The 16343-nt window shown below is 40.8% G+C and overlaps 1 protein-coding gene across 5 annotated transcripts in view; it reads left to right on the plus strand.

Moving 5' to 3' along the window:
• Positions 1-16343, plus strand: part of ZNF366 (zinc finger protein 366) — an 86635-nt gene that overhangs the window by 22924 nt on the left and 47368 nt on the right. For 2 of the 5 annotated variants that reach the window (XM_024756184.1, XM_024756186.1), the window contains one exon: positions 774-888. The exons of 2 other annotated variants lie outside the window; for them this stretch is intronic. The gene's annotated coding sequence lies outside the window, so the exon portion shown is untranslated. Of the gene's footprint in view, positions 1-639; positions 889-16343 lie in introns of those variants that run through there. One more of the 5 variants, XM_024756185.1, reaches the window with a different exon arrangement.

Here is a 16343-nt window from a genome sequence, read left to right on the forward strand (position 1 = left end):
TTTTTAAAAGTCTAACTTACTTCAATTAAATTCGGCAGAAAGTATAATGTTTTGAAGAACTCATCATGGCAAGCCACAAGGAAGCCAAGATCACATTGTCAGAAACAGGCCAGCAAGGTCACTCTGAAAGACTGTGTATATTTACTAATATTAATCATTCAATTCAGAGAGGTGTTGAATGGGTGAAAGACAAAGGACAGGCAGAGGTTTTCTCATATATTCACTTCTATGAAATTTACTGATTGAAGTCATCTGGGATGTGAAGAGTGTGATAAAAATAGCTGTTCTCTCATTTATAAATTAACTTGGCCAGACTATGCATTAACCACAATCAAGTAATTAATCTTTATTCGAAACCGAGCCATCATCTTAATAAGAATAAGAAAATATGATAGAACTGGACTGTTATGTGGGTTTTGTTCCATTAGTCAGACTTCTTTTTTCTTCTCCTTTTTTTCAAGAGGCTTTCCTTAGGAGCACTATAAAACGAGCAAAGGAAAAGAGATGTGATTAGCGTTTGCCTGCTGAGGAGGCAAAATCATGCTAATAACAGTTGAAAGTGTTCTCCAGCTCCCCTACCACTTAACCAGCCACCCCATTTCATAGATCTTCAGGTCAAAAGGGAGCCGGGACTGATCAGCTTGGGTACTTCTTTTACTTTGCATCTTTTATCAGCAAATGTGACCCCAGTAGAAAACTTAGGGCTGCGAGTTTTCTTGCTTCTTTCAGTTTCATTTTTCCTTGATAATGTGTTTGATTTTATGTCCAATTAGAACAACATCAGAGAACACTCTCTCATTTGGGTTATTGAATAAAAGCATCAGATGCAACACAGTATGAAAAAAAGGACAGCAGAGTCACACTGACCAAAGACAAGTAAGGCAAAAGGTGGGTATGCCAATGGCGCAGAAAACAGCCTCGAGGGTGCGTCTCCACTATGGCCCAAGATTAAGGAGCTCAGGATAGATTCTTTTCTTTAAAAGAAAAAAATATGTATTCAGTATTTCCATTTGAGTCGTTAAGTCATTGCCATGAGAATATTTGTTGGATACTGGGGGGAAAAGATCAGCTCCCTAAAGAAGAAAGCCATTGACTTGTTTAGGCTACTTGCTGCCAATCTGTCTTCACTCAACTCCAAGGAGTGAGTTGGCATTTGTGGAAACTTCCAGTGTGTGATTCTTCTTTGGGGTCATCAGAGGCTCTTCTGTGATAACATTAGGGGAACTCCAGCTTGGAATGAGCCATAATTTGACACACAGAGGTTGTGTTAATTAATTTGTGCCCAAACTGTACATATAACTAAATTATAAATTTGTCATATAAATGTTAAATTATGTTAGGATGTGTCCTATAGGTCTGTGTGCTGGGATGTGAATCAAATGAGAGCAAGCAGAACATCAAAAGCACAGGCTTTGTTGTTATACAAATCTGGGTCTGAATTCCAGCTTTGTTGCTTACTGTGTGACACTTCGGCCAGGTAATTAACCTCTCTAAGCCTCAGTTTCCCCTAATGTAAAATTGCATCTACGTTATAATAGAGTTGTTGTGAGCATTAAATAAGATTTTTTATGTAACACGATTAACACAAAGCACGGCAAGTAATAGGAGTCAACCAATGTCAGTTGTAATTTTTTTAAGTTTTATGTTAATACTTAAGGGTACTGTCTCTTTGGAATGTAGAGAGTAGACTACATCCCCATAATTTGTGACATTATCCTTGATCAATACTATACCAAGGGTCTGTCAGAACAAAAATCATGCCTCATAGCTTTGGAGTTGGGCACACATTGAGTGAAGCTCAATTCTTTTAAAACAAAGGAAAGCAGAGCTTAATATTTTGATGTTCATCTTCACTAATGGCAGAAACCCCAGATTTAGCCTCATTAAAATGCCGCTGTGTTCAATAGAGGGGCGAGTAGGGAAGAGTTTGTCTTGGGATAAAAGTCTTGAACTTAGATGAATGTTTGAAGAGACTACATGATATTGTAGATGTTTCATTCTCCCTCTTACCCACTTCCCCAAGCTCTCGAGCTCTGTGCTCTTGGTGACCTTTTCCCTAGCAGTGGAGGGCTGGAGACTTTTTTTTTGGAGACCATGGTGGCAGTGACTCAGCCAAAGAGAAAAGGACTTGAAGTGACATGTTCTCCCCACAGTGAAGGCTAACAGATCCCTCTCCTCAAATATTTTAGCAGCAAGCCACTTACTTTATCACTGATGAATAGAATACCAGTATCACCACTTTGTGTGTGTGTGTGTGTGTGTGTGTGTGTGTGTGTGATCCAACTGCTATTTTTCTCTCACTCTAACCTTTAAAACCTACATCCTGGTTAGTCTGTTAAGTAATAATGATACTTTAACTTAGGTCTTAGTTAAACTTCCCTCTCCATCTTCCAAAAGCAAAACACACAACCAGAGCAACAACCAAAATCTACCACCAATAACCCAAAACTTTGAGGTTCTTTTGTTAGAATAAGAGGCTCTGATACAATAGAAACTTGTTTGGACAACTTAACCCTCAGAGAGCAAATTGAAGCTGGGGTTTTCTACCCTAATGTGCAAAAAATGTGTCTTCTAAGGTGGCTTAGAGCAGGGGAACAAAGACCAGTTTGGGAGTGAGAACACTTCTGCTCTGTTTTGTCTAACCTCTGCTGCCCCCTATACGTGTGACCTGATAGGTTTCTTCACTTGCTTGGACCTCAGTTTTCTCTGTAAAATGATGAGGTTGGACCAAATCAGTGACTCTCAAAGTGGCCTGTGTGAGTGCGTATCAGAATTCACCTGGGCCTTGTTTACACTCTTCTCCCCTGCCCACTGCACTAGATGATCTATGAGATTCTTATGCTGACATCCTGTGATTCTCTAAAACAGATGGTCACTGTCTTGCTCTGTCTTCTTCAGGATTGCATTGACATTAAACTAAAACGTATGTTTTAAGAGCCATACTTTTAAGCATAATTCCTATTCGGCATTTGATGTTCTCTCCAGAAATTAGTTTGGACGTATCAATTGTTATTCTAGAAGCTGTTAGCATTATGGAGTAAGGAATATGCAACCAATCGGATGAGACTGATGAATGTTCTATAACAACATATGTATCATAAAAGAGCAATTACTTAGAATTATAAATATTGTAATTCTGTATGAATAGCATTCTTCGATTTATGCATTTATATATTATTTGCACCTTACATTAAGATACAAATGCATTCTTTCTTTAATCAAGGAAAACACAGATACTATTTTTTTCTGTTCACTTTAAAAAAATATTTGTAGATTCAATCTCATAAGTTTTTTGGTTTTGTTTTTAACTTTTTACAGTGTGTGTTGTGCTGAGCCTATTTTAGAAGTTAGATCCTTGTCCCTAAGTTAATACTGACATGGAAAGGCAAAAGATTGATAATGGTGTTTGAAAAACTGGCACCCACAAGTCCTATTAAATCTGCTTTAATCATAAGAAAAATCTGTAGCTTAGAGAAAAATTTCTGATTTCCCTAATTTCATTTCTACCCAAATCTCTTGAATATTTTTCTCACATGTTTATATGGCTAATAAGTAGAGCAGCAGTGGACACAGGTCTCCACCTGACAGAAGCAGAGAGGCAGCAACTATTTTGATGTGCACTCTTAGAAACAGCTAGCCTAATGATGGCTGTTCTTTTTAACCATTCAAATATCAAATACATTTAGATAAAACAATGACATATAGATAAAAGAATAAGAACATGTCTTCCTCAGAAGTTATGTATAATATGTAAATTCACTAGACAGTAAGCACCATGAGGACAGGGCCTTTGTTCGTTCACTGCTATACGCCTAGGGCCTAGAACAGTGCATGGCATAAAATAGGTGCACAATAAATGTTTGTGGACTAGATGACAATAAATAAGTGGGCTGTAGAGTGAAATATGCTATCTTAATATAATGCTAAATACAGCAGTTAGTAAGTTGAAAATTAGTCAGAGTTTCTGGGGTTCTGGACAGTGCCAAACTGCCAGCTTGACATGTTTATTCCCACCTGAATTGACTGGAATTATGGCTTGTTCCACCATTACATGCATGGGGCTGTTACATGTATATTAATGTGTCATCTTGGCAAGGAGCCCACCCACTTGCTTCTGGGAGATAAACATTTATCAGATACACAGAAAAGACTTTGGTTGCATTTCATTTTCCATTCGTTTTCTGGGCAGATGATGGGTTAGCACATTGTTTTTGGCGAGAGAGAGAGACAGAGAGAGAGTGGTCATTTGTTTCTCCTTGACCAAAAGAGTTGTGAGCCAGGATTTAGCCTTGTAGGAAATGCTCAGTGCTCTCAGGTTTTTTTATAGGCAGGGCTGTAAATCCAAGTTAAAGGGATGCCACCGAGTTTACACAAACACGAAGGAGTGAATTCAGGGAGGGAAATGTGATATCCTTGTGGCACACAATACCTTTTCCTTTATATAATTAGGCACTGGAGACAGCCAAAATGAACAAATCCTGGATTGAGGGAGCTTTGCACTTATTTGGCAAATTTAAAGTGGTAAACATAAGTATGAATTTAACAACATTGGGGTCTTAGGTTTCCATTATCCATAGTCGGAACGGAAAAACCTCTCTTTGTTCACATTGATAAGGCCTGTCTCTTTAGTGCCAAATACCAGGGCCACACAAAGGAATTCTGACCCCTTCTCCAATTTTCCTATGATCTGCTGCGGCCCCGCTTTGACCTCATTCTGTGACGGCCACTGGTATTAATGGGAGAATGAGATAACCACAGGATCACCATCACTCGCAACATTTATGGAGGAGTCATGACGAAGTTTGGGGACCGCCAAGAACTTTACATACATTATTTCACTTAACCCTCCCATTCTAAGAAGTAGGTGCTTTATTCTCCCCATTTCAGAGATGAGGAAAGGCAACCACCTTGTTTAACAGATAGGCTAGAAAAAGTTAAGTGACTTACTCAAGGTCACTGAATTGATGTTCCTTGTTTTCAGGTTTCTCATTAAGGAGGAAGCAGCTAATAATTATTATTTTTTAATTAAGTATCCCTTAAGGCAGTGTTCCTCAAGTGTAGTCCAAGAACCAACAGCATGGCATCACCTGGGAGTTTGTTAGAAAAGCGGAATCTCAGGCTGCACCCCAGACCCCCTGAATCAGAATCAGCATTTTTAACATAATCTCCATATGATTCAGGAGCACATTCAAGTTTGAGCAACACTGCCTTAGGGTTTTGATCTGTTGTATACACAGATTGATTTCAGAATGTAGGCCCCTGTTCTACAGAGCCCTTTTGTAAACTTTGAACTTGTCCAAGACAACATAGCTCCCTCTTAGATAATGGTGTTACTGGACAAGCCTCAAGTCTATTCAGCTCTGAGCAGCATTAGGCATGATTTTTGTGGTCTCACCTAGCAAGTTAACGCGGTACCAAGGTACCCTAATAATCTCAGAGAGTAAAGGTCTGGGGTATTGTTTTTCAAGTGTCTTTTGAGAACCAAACATCAGAATCACCTGGGGACGGTTACTAGGCCTTTCCCAGCTCTAATGAATCTGGGGAGGGGCCTAAGGCTCTGACTGTCCCACAGGCTACTGGCTCAAGGTAAGGAAGACCCAGCAGGGGCAGTGACAAGTTTTGGGAACATCATTCCAAAAAGGTGTCCAGCTTTTTCAGCGGTTTGAAAAAATATTTAAAAGCAACAGTATGAGAGAGTATCTCAGAGCCCTTCTGGGAAGAAGAGGTACGCTGCCAGCTTCTCCCTTTGAATGCTGGAGAATGGGGACAAGAAACCCTGCTACCTGCCTCTGGGAGAAGGTTGGGGGGCGGGTCCCCAGCATCACCACCAAGGAGCAGATGCCAGCACACACCCCTCACTCTTCCCAGTTCGAAAGAATCCTTAGAGCTTCCTTTGCACTGGGGACTCACCGTTCTCACTTAGAACAGAAATCAAGAGGGGCTATTGTTGGAGGGGTGGGGGAAAGGAAGCAGGGCCGGAAGAGAGTGAGGGAGAGGACCGGAATAACCTCTGGTTTGCTTCAGCCTGGACACAAGGCCTTTGCCTGGATGGAGATGGTGGCTTCTCCCCCTTAATGGAGGCCCTCTGGCCTTCCTCACGGGAAGTGCAGGGAGAGAAAGAACTCTGTGTTTTCAACGTTGTTTTATGGAACACCCACCACAAAAGCCACTGCTTGTCTCTTACTGTTTTTCTAATTCAGGCAGTTTTCTTCCCCACAGCATAGTGGAGCTCCCTCCCCTCCCCTCCACCCCTGATAGCTTTTTCAGTTAAAAAAATGTACGAAAGGGGATCTTTCAGCATTATCCTGAAAAATGTATACATTGAAGACTTTTAAGGTGTGAAGGAGCACCGTACTTAATCCACCAGGGTGGGGTTCCTGAACTACTAGAACTTGAAATCTTAGGGTGAAGAACATGCAAAAAGTTCTACAAGGTTACTCCTAGGTATATCCAGAATCCTGCCTCCCACCGGATTTTCTGAGTTTGGGGGAATTCCCTGACGGTCCAGTGGTTAGGACTCTGCGCTCTCATGCAGAGCAGCCAAAAAAGAAAAAAAAAGAGAGCGTTGGGCAAGCACCATCTTTCTTAACACTCAGGAGATATTCAGTATGCAGTGCAACAAGCAAGTCGGCGTCTCCTCCAACATCATCCAGAGCTCTCCTGCATCCCAGTCACATCAGCACAATCCCCTGTCTCTGGATCCCCAGGGATGGAGAGTTCTTATCTCCTAGCTGTAGCCTGAGTCGTGAGTCTTAAAGAGGATGTTGGAGAAGGAGTGGAGAGCCTAGTGTTTGGAAAAGAAGGTGCAGCTCAATATTACATCATTTTGGTTTGTCTTTACAACCTTTAAGTGCTCAGACATTCCACACTTTACACTGGCTCCTTGGGCTCTTTCTGAGCCTCCTAGGAGAGGGATTTCGGCATCGCATATTCGGTACCTGCAGTTAGGAAGGACGTTGTGCTGTGAGCAGATCCTATCCCAGAAGGATTAGGACATAAAGTGCTAAATTTATTTGCTTTTCAACCAATATGGATTTGGGGGAAGGGGGAGTTTGTTTACTTAATAAAGTGCTATCTCTCCTGTACGTGGCACATGTGCCTTACACACGTGTGTATAAACACACACACACACAGACTATCCAAAATCATTGGCTCTTATGAAAGGAAACTGTGGATTAGCCCCAAACTGTTTATTTGACTCAAGAATGTAGTATCTGATTCTCAGTCCCCTATACTTTCAAACAGGTTTACCATTGTAATTATATTTTTCTTAGATATAATAAAAAAAAGAGCTTGAATTTTGTTAGCTAGTGGCAGTAGGGGAGAAGGTGAGAGAGGACTTAAGTGTTATTGCAAGAAATTCATAAAGGGTTCCATTCACTTATTGTGTGTTGTTTTGAAAATGTAAGTAATGCAGAAGAGAAGGCTAAACTTGGAGTCAGAGATAGAGGCTTGAGTGTGCTTGCTGACACATGAATAGAAGGCAAGTCAGTGAACCCAAAAGCATATGGAAATTTAGTATATGACAAAAATAGCATTGCATATCAGAGAGGAAAGTTGGATTATGTAGTTAATGGTGTTGGCATACCTAGGTAGCTATTTGGGAAAAACAAACATATCTCTTCCTTATTTCTTAAGTTAAAATTCCAGATAGATCAAAGATTTAAAATGTTAAAAATAAAAGCATAAAAATAATAGGAAAATGGCAGATTTATTTTTTTTTGAATCTCAGGGTAGGAAAAGTCTTTCTAGTTTTATCTAGAAGCCTTAACATTTATTATACATTAAAATTAAAAAGCTTCTATAGGGCCCAAACTCAATAAGCAAGGTGAAAAAGGCAAACAAAAAGCTGGGGGAAACATTTTAAACATGTATCACAAAGAACTTAATATGACCAGAAAATGGACAAATGACATGAAACACATTTCACATAAAATGAAATATATTTGGTTCTTAAACATGTAAAAAATAAAAGATACTCAACCTACTTCATAAAAATGGATGCAAATTAAAACTATGAGATACCATTTTTTACCTACTTGATGAAACAAAAGATAAAACATTTATTAACATATTTGTTTCTGGGGATCTGGAGAGTACTGTCATATATCGATGGTAGAATAGTGAATTAGTAAAACTTTAGAGAGCAATTTGTGAGTGTCTATCAAAATGTAAAAGTGACTCCTCTTGGAAATTATATTACAGATATACTTGTAAGATGTAAAAAGACATACCTACAATGCAAGACAAGAAAAAACAGATTAGGTATAGCATAATTGTCCAATAAGGGATTGGCTCAATTAAGTACAGTACATATATATAATGAAAATGCCTCTGATTTTATGTTCCATGCTCTGATAATTTCTTTAAGGATGATCATTTCACATCCATCTACATTCCTCTTGTCCTTTCCCTGCCCGCATGTCACTAAATGCCACATACAAAGCCACAACCAAAGGCTCTGTTCCTTCTTCAGTTGACTCTCAAATCGTAGGGTCCCCATTCCCTTGGCAACGTGTAAAATATGGGTGTCAACCAGGGTGAGAAAGCAGGCCAGAAAGCCGAGTTTGAGAGGGGAGTGGCAAGGCAGTATAGAGGAGTGGTTACAACCCACGTTCTGGGGGCAGCTGCTTGAGATCAAGTCCCCGCCCATGAGCTTGCCAGCGGTGTGGTCATGAGTAGTTTAATTTCTTCATCTGCATGACAGGTATAAAAGAGCACCATCCTCTTAGGGTTTGTTGTGAGGATTAAGAGTGATAATGCATGCAACTGCTTAGCACAGTGCCTCCCTTATAGTAATATTCAATAAATATTAGCCCTTTTAGTTATTTATCTGAACTCTCCCTGCTCATGGGATCTGGAGCTTTCCTGGGGAAGTGGGGAAGAGAGGCATCTAAGTCATCAATCTGTGTACTCATTAGCACCATGAACTGAGAGTCCTGGGGTGATTCAAAGGCTTTTTTTCCCCCTAATCCAACAACACAAAGGGAGAGACTGGAGTAATTTCTGCTGCCCCCAAGCTAGTATCATTCAGGGAAACTACTTCCACAATTCTATCCCCTGGAGTCAATTATATCCTGAAAACGTGATAAATGCAGGCTGGAAAATTGCAAGATGGTGACATTATGCGGGGGCTTGTGCCAGTTAAGTTAAGCAGCAAGTTTCCATTTGCATGAAAAATGTTCCTTAAATCACATTTGGATCAAAATATCATTAAATATTAATACTAGGGCCATTGTATAACTTCCTCCCCATGGTAGTCATTTAATAAATATGAGTTGCAGCTTCAAACCAAACCAAACCAGGCCAAAAATCTTCCATCACCGTGACGTGCATATGCCCGTGTTTCCCAGCTTCAGTCTCGGTGCAGCCCAGCAAGGGATGTATCTGTGCGCCCCTGTAACTTCAAGTGTCTCAGCCATGGATAGCAGCCCTCCAGCAAAAACAATAAAAAATATTTGATGGCTTTTAAGTGAATTGAATTTTCCCTCTGTGTGTAAGGTGATAGTGAACCCTCTTTACATACACTCACTGCCTTATATATTATCAGATCACATTCTAGAACTAGATTCCAGAAGGCATAGTTTAGCTTAGTGGGTTGCCCTGCCTACTAATTCTTTCACGTGTGTTTGTTCTCCCTAACTACATTGGAACCATATTTGTCAGAGGCTGTTTTTAACTATTTTTATACTCTCTCAGACAAGAGCCCTCCAAATTCTTGTTGGTCTCACATTAAAGCTCTTATTATCCCCACTTTAGAGATGAGTAAACCGAGACTCAAGATAGGCGATTCGGCAGAAGTCATAAGTTCTGTGAATCTCCAGGGTCTGTGGAGTTATTGCAAGGAGTCAAGGGGTCTGTATTTGGATGTCAAGTACCTACTGTTTGCACACTGACTAAATAATGTTTTGAAAGTACACGTACCTCTGCTTTCAAATCTTGTTATATAGTGGTAATGAATAAAATATAAATTAATTTCAAATGTTGCTGAATTAAAAATAGCTTTTGGTTATTTGGTATTTTTTCAAACTTTCTGGGGATTTGCAAAATGGGTTTATTTATTTATTTATTTAATTTATGAAATTTACAAAGGGCATCATGCTGAAAAACCTGGGAACCACCGTCTGTAGAGCAAAGCTGGTGTTCACTAATAAATTACAGGGCGGTATTTTGAATAATCTAGGTCTTCTGGTGGCAGTGAGATTTTCTACTCTTAAACTGCTACCTATACCTATATTTGATAGAAAGTGTCTGGAAGTAGTCATCAGTATTGTTTAATTTCTTCCTTCGTCTAACAGCTGTCTCCCTAAAGATTCCCTTCTGACCTGTGTGACATTGAGCAATCTGCTTAACCTATTTGCGTACTAGTTTCCTTATTGGCAAAATGGGGAAAAGGGTAGAGCCTACCTCATAGGGTGCTGTGACGGTCACGTGAGTGAATGCACGTGATGCCTTAACACATTCTTGTCACATAGGAAAGAGCAAATGTGGTCTTGTGTTAGGCAACACTTGCTGCACCACTTTTTGTCACATAGTTGGAACTTGATAGACATTTGGGGGATAAATTTATGAATAAGTGAAAATGTGGAATAGGAAGAAAGGGCAATTCTAGATATGTAATTCCTCATCTACGTTTCCTTAGTCACAGGCGGGCAGTTAGGACAGCGGCTTTTATGCAGATACTGTGTTTGGGAGTATTTGCTTCAATGAGCTCGAGATAGAGAGACGATGATGTTTCTATATATTCTGGTCCAGTAGCTGTTACAAATCTATCAACTTTATGTCATCAAAATATGCATTTAGTAGATCAGGCAGGAAGAGTTTGGGCTTGGAGCAGATGTCAAGGCTTTATTCCTCCTTAGAAACCATGAGAGGAAACAAGACCAGTAAACCATCTAGATAGGAGGAGAGAAGCAATGCTTTCTTGCCACAAACCAAAATGCTGAGGATCACAGTTATGAGAGGGTCAAAGGAAGTCAGAATGACCTTTCACAGCAGGCTCAATGTTTATGTAGCTTAAAATTTCACTTCCAGATCATCCCATGGATAGTTGTTTAGCTTTATGCCATGAACAACCTTTGAGCCCGATAGAAACTTTTTTTTTTCAGTGTTTGCAAAGTGAGTTGTTTAAGGTAGAAAAAAAGAACCTGTTGCTAGACTTTTAAAAATGGGCTGCCCTGAGTGTCACTACTGCCTGACATAATTGTTTCTAACAAAGGTCTCAGGCTGCTGGGCAAATGAAGAGATAATCAGCTTTTCCAAACTGGCTGCTTTTCCCAAGACCAGGCAGTAATAATCGTAGCAGCTACTCATCGTTGGCTATACCACGTGGGCAAGGCTCTGTGCTGGTGCTGTGGGCACTACATGAATAAAACCCAGTTCAAGCTTTCCAGAAGTTTCCAGTAATTTAATGGTTATACTGAATGGAGGTGAATATGCTTCCCTGTCACCTCCATCCATTGACACTGTTTCTACTCACTGGGACCACACAGAACAAATCCAGTCCTTCCAAGTATCGGCCCTTTGAAGTATTCATGTAGAAGCTATCAAATCCCCAGACCTCCAACACACCTCCTTCTTAACACTCCAGGTTCCGTCAGCCATCTCAGTAAGGTGTGGTTTTGCATCTCCTCACCAGCAGGTTGCACTCCTCTGTGTGCTCTCCAGTGTGTCCCTGTCCGTAAGGTTTGATCCAGAATGCCCCCCACCCCACCCTGCATCCCAATGGTTTGACCAGTGCACAGTAGAGAGAGGGGCTCTCTGAGGCCTATTTTCAGAGCTGCAGCAATTGCTGAGATTTTCCCTCAAAAGGTCCAGATGAAAAGGCCTGCAGTAACAAACTAGGAACTTGGAATGAGCATTATTGACTTGTCTTGTTATTTTTCTAGATCTCTAGCCCTAATCTTGTTTCAGGTCTTCCTCCTTCCTCTTTACAACCACGAGAATCTCTTCTTACTAGTATTGTTAGGAAGCCAAAAATACTAGTATATTTATTGAGTGCTTTTTTTTCTGTCAAGTGTTTTGTATACCTTATTTTATGAAGTCTCATAATTAACCCCGTGAGGTGGTTTTCTTTTTTTTGTTTGTTTCAAGATGAGGAACCTGAGGCTCGGAGATTAAGTAACTGGTCACAGTTGGTAGGTGAGAGACCTACAATTTAAACCCTGGGCTGCCTAACTTCTCAGTTTATGCTCCTTCTACCTCACTCAGCCTCTCTGTGATATAGCACACTGGAACATTCCTAGTGCTTTATCTGACCATACTAGGTGCTCAATAAATGTTAGTTTCTCTTTCTCTTATCAGCCTTTCTCGTCCTCCAACTAATGCAACCTAAAAATGAGGAAGAAGGTTGTGAGTTGCCAAAAGTATGTGCCAGCCCCCTGAGGTGGCCGTGCAACATCAGTACCAACATGATGTGCCTTTATCCCTCTAAGCTCCTTCCAAGGAGCTGTGGGCCAGCTCTAAAGGGTCCCTGTTAATCTACTAGCCGACCAGCTTACTGTTGAGGGATGTCTAGCGGTTCTTGCTAACCAATCCGCACCCCTTATAGCTTCCTCCTCTTCAAATAATTCTATTCATTCCAGAAACTTCAAGTAAATTCAGAGTATCTTCAGAGCCACCAGCACCTCAAACCTAGTCCTGCCTCCTTTGGAACTTCGGATCTGTAAACCAGGGCAAGATGTAGAGAGCAAGTGCTATCTCAGGGTGAGCTTCTCTTTGGCTCCTCCTCTCACTGGGGTCCTTTATGCGCCTTTGAGAGCTCTCTAATGTAGCACCGTCAACAACTATCATACTCAAGTTCAGTAGTTCTCAACTGGGGACAGTAGAGTCCACCCCGGAGGCATTTGGAAACAGGGAGATTATCACAATGACCAGGGGGCACTATTGGCATCTAGTGGTTGGGGGTGGGCAGGGATGATGAAGTTCTACCGTGAACCCACACAAAATAGCAATAGTGTCCTCTCCCCTTGAGAAAGTCAGGACCATGACTTTTCTCACCATTGTCCATCCATGCCCAGCACAGCAGCTATCCTTCCACAGATGCTTAATACAAATCTCTGAATGAACGTTCTCCTTTGTCACCTTTCCTATTTTTCTGCATGTCTCTTCGCTCACTGGAGGTTCTGAAATAGAGCTGTCTTGCTTGCCTCTAATTTCTGGAAGTGACTGCAAAAGCGGAGGACTTATTAAGCTCTGTCTCATATATATTCCCTTCCTCTTTCCTTCTCTTATGCTCGAAATTTTCAACAGTTTAGAGAACCACAGCCCTAATGAATGCCTTCTAAATTGATCAACAAACATTTACCCTTTGAATGGGTCTCAAAGACGTGGCTTTCTAGAGTAAATTTAGGTAGGAAATTTTTCCCTCCAACGTGGAGCTAAACACCCTAAAAAAGTATTAGGTTGATGGACTAATTCAATGAATTGTTAATGATTAAGTCTAAGTGATTTGGCTAAAGCAGCAGCAGTAGCCCATTGGCTTCCTCTCTCAGACCCGTGAAGCTACAGCCTGGATTGGGTAGAGGAACGGAGAGGCCTCTTAAGAAGCCAGTGAGGAAAAAGCTAAGTCTGAGGTCTGACCATCTTCATCATTCTTACTGAAATGTCGTAAAAGCAGGTACTAAGTAGATCAAGGACTCCACCTCCCTCCAGGACAGAGAGCCTGTTAAAGGAGAGTCAGAACCGGATCCCCATGAAAGGTCTGTGCTCCCAGCTCCATGATAGAGGCATGTTGCTGTAGGGTGGACTGTTCTCTGTGGTTGGAAATTTTCAGAGTTCACTGGTTTTACTTTCTGGCTGATTTCCTTGATAAGACACTTAGCTCCTTTCTCTTTTATAAATTTCAAAGAGGAGGTTCTCTTCCCATCATGGGAGTTCCCAGTCTGCTCCACTCAAGGGCGCTCTCATTTTCTTAAAGTGTATGAAGGAATACTTTAAAAAGTCTTAAAACGAAGATTTTCATTCTTCTCAAATTGAAAACAACCATCTGAAGAGCAGCATAGCTCAGGGCTGATAAGGAAGGGCTGGGAAGGATCACAAAGCAGAGAAATGTAGTAAGGGAGGAAAGAACTAGCATTTATTTAGCACTTGCTATGCACCATGCAGGTACATAGCAATAGTAACAACTATTAGGTATCTCGTTTTAATCTTTCCCCAGATCCATGAAGTAGTGTATTAGTCAGGATAGACTAGGTAACGTTTCAGTGACAAGCACACTCTAAATCCCCACAGCTTAAAAAAATAAAGAAAAGAGAAAGAAAACAAGGATTTATATCTCCCTTCCATTACATATCCATTTTGTAAATCAACAGTGGCTTTGACCCAGGTCACCTTAGCTTTAGGACCGAGGCTGACAGAACAGCTATACTGGAAATGTTTCAGGTTGCTATGGTAGAGGGAAAGAAAATTATGGGAACCATGGACTGATTCTCAAAGATTCCACAAGGAAATGACACGTCACTTGTGCTCGCATTTTGTTGGCCAAAGCAAGTCACACGGCCATGCCTACAAGTAAAGGGAATAGGGAAGTGCAATCTGACTATGTGCTCAGAAGAAGAGCTAGAAATATTTGATAAAGTATTATTATCCTGTTATTACGGTTAAGAAAAGGGAAGCTTAGGAAAGTTAGTAGGTCGGGGAGCTGGGATTCTGACTCTGTGTCCTGAGCTCTTTGCTCTTCTATAACAAGTGCATTCTACAGGCACGTTACATGCATGGCTCTATACCTTATCTCCACATGCTGTGATGAGCTTAAGTATCCTTGGGGCTTGAGGTTATGTGCACCTCAGTGTGGACAGGTTAAAGCCAAATCCAAGTAATCGTGGCTTAGCTTTTATTTCACATATTTCCATTCTCTTTAAAGGGTCTTCAACACATTCAGTGTGAAATCAGTTTGTAATAGAAATTTCATCCTTGAACACATGCCAGATTTTTTTTTTAATCATAGTCTCAGGTATGATAGGTTTCCTTGCGTATTTCTTTTATTTGTTGAATAATGAGAAAAAGGCCACTCTGCCCTCAGTTTGGTAAGGCTGCTGCCTGGTGGATGTTCAAGATCCGGAGGAAAGGATGCCCCAGCTTCCCTCCATTACCTTCAAGACAGTCCCCAGAAAAAGCATTCCTTGCTCAAAGGCACAATACAATAACAAGACTGATTCTACCAGCCCTTAGAAAATCAATCTTGATATTTCACCTCCATGGAGCTCAGAGGAAGTGCCGTGTTATATCAGTTCTTCTTAGACTTTTCTAATCCAAGTACTGCTAATGGGAGAGAAAAATCTAGAAAAGAAATCCTAAGTAATCTGCTTAGGTAGAAATTCAGCCTTTAGCCTGTCCTGGTGTTTGCATTCCGCTCCATAACATATCCATATTTGTTTGCATTTAAAATGCTTTAAATTACTCACCACTAAAACTGATAAGCCAGGAAGATATTATACAACTTATTCTTTGGTTTTCTCCACCCTTTGGAACTTGACTTCAAGCCTTCGTAATCTATTAATGACAATATGCTTATCTCCTGAAAGTAGGTCCCAGAGAAACAGGGATAAGGGTAACTGTCAGGTTGGGGATATGGTGGGTTCCTCCTGGCAGCTAGAGTATCCCAGACCCAACAGAGAATAAAGATGAGGAAGAGGAGGAAGGGTAGGGGTTGGGGACAAAGAAGAAGAGGAACATGGAATTGTATCTGGAGACATGGAGGAGCTAGTACAGCCAAGAAAGAACTCCAAACAGGGGCTTAAAAAAACACACAGAAAGAACTCAAAACTAATTTACTGATCATGACAGTTGCTAAATAACTACAACTTGTATTAGTTATATTTTCCTTATCTGTTAAAGAAGACAAAGCACTTTGTCCAAAACACAGCTAGCTGTGGCCTTAGGCAAATTAACCTTGCTGGGTTCTCAGCCACAAAGCATGAATGCTGCTCAGCTTAATAGAGTGTAAAGTTTGCAAAACCCTTTGAAGGCAGAGAGTGCAATTTAAGTATTACATATTATTAAATAAAATGCCTATTTAGGAAAGGAACTCTCTATTAGCGTTACCTTAACTAGTAGTCAACACCCAGGAGAGCTCCTTGTCAAAATTTTTATGACAGAAGGGATCCAGGTGTCCATCACTTAAAATGGAAAATCCAAGAACAAAGAAACAAGCCCAGGCAGTAATGAATGGAATGCACCATTAAGGCATTGGCTGGGTTCAGAGATAGATTCCTGAGCTAAAGAAGGCCTCATTTACTGGAATGGAAAAATATAGGGCCAGGAAATTGCTCAGAGGTCTCCTGTCTTTTCCTGTGCACATGGAGATGCACTGTGTGTTGGCTACTGTTTTGGATCAGAATCTC

This window comes from Neophocaena asiaeorientalis, unplaced genomic scaffold, assembly GCF_003031525.2.
Source record: "Neophocaena asiaeorientalis asiaeorientalis breed wild unplaced genomic scaffold, Neophocaena_asiaeorientalis_V1.1 scaffold376, whole genome shotgun sequence".
NCBI lineage: Eukaryota > Metazoa > Chordata > Mammalia > Artiodactyla > Phocoenidae > Neophocaena > Neophocaena asiaeorientalis.